Here is an 826-nt window from a genome sequence, read left to right as displayed (position 1 = left end):
TAGAAATATTTCGAATAATATATTCTAATTAGGAATAAGAAATTTGAAACTAATTTACTCAAAAGGGTAAAAACTGAAGAAATAGTAAATAATGCAATTTGTTGCAACATTTTGCGGATCACCACTCGGCTCGTCTAATCTTTAATTATTTATTATATGTATAACTATTGAGTGGAAGGTCCTTAAAACTTTAAAATATGAGATAGCTAAAGAGATCATTTATGGATAGATTCCAATATGCTATAAAAAAAAAACATTAAAATATTATAAACGCAAGTTACGATAAGAAACACGTACGTATGTATAATGGTATGCGCTTATATTAAAATTTACAAATTTATAATATTTTCATTCACCATGTCCCTGATGGACACCTTAAAAATAAATTTTAAATTGAATTGCACATCATATTGTAATGACGCAAATAATGAATGATATCTAATATATTAAAAGTTAAAAATAATTTTACATTTTCTTTTTAGATTATTTAAATTCAGTCCCATTTGAAACAATCAAACAATCAAACAATTTCCAACCAAAAATTAACCGCTTTTTATAATTACAACTTGAGGTAAAAACAAATATTATTTTATTTTTTAAAAATACATTTATATATGTTCAATATAATGTTACTTAAAATGTTTAGACCAAAACAAACTTCACTGATAGTGAATAATAGTTTTGGCTTACGTGATCTGTACCTACAAAATATAAAAATCACTGTTTCCAATAATACTTGAAGCCAAAAATGTCAATTTTTGACTAAAACATTTATACCTTACATCAAAGATATATTATCTACCATAATATTTGTGGGTGATACGGT

This window comes from Acyrthosiphon pisum, chromosome X (genome assembly GCF_005508785.2).
Source record: "Acyrthosiphon pisum isolate AL4f chromosome X, pea_aphid_22Mar2018_4r6ur, whole genome shotgun sequence".
Taxonomy (NCBI): Eukaryota; Metazoa; Arthropoda; class Insecta; order Hemiptera; family Aphididae; genus Acyrthosiphon; species Acyrthosiphon pisum.
This window is presented reverse-complemented; position numbering follows the sequence as displayed.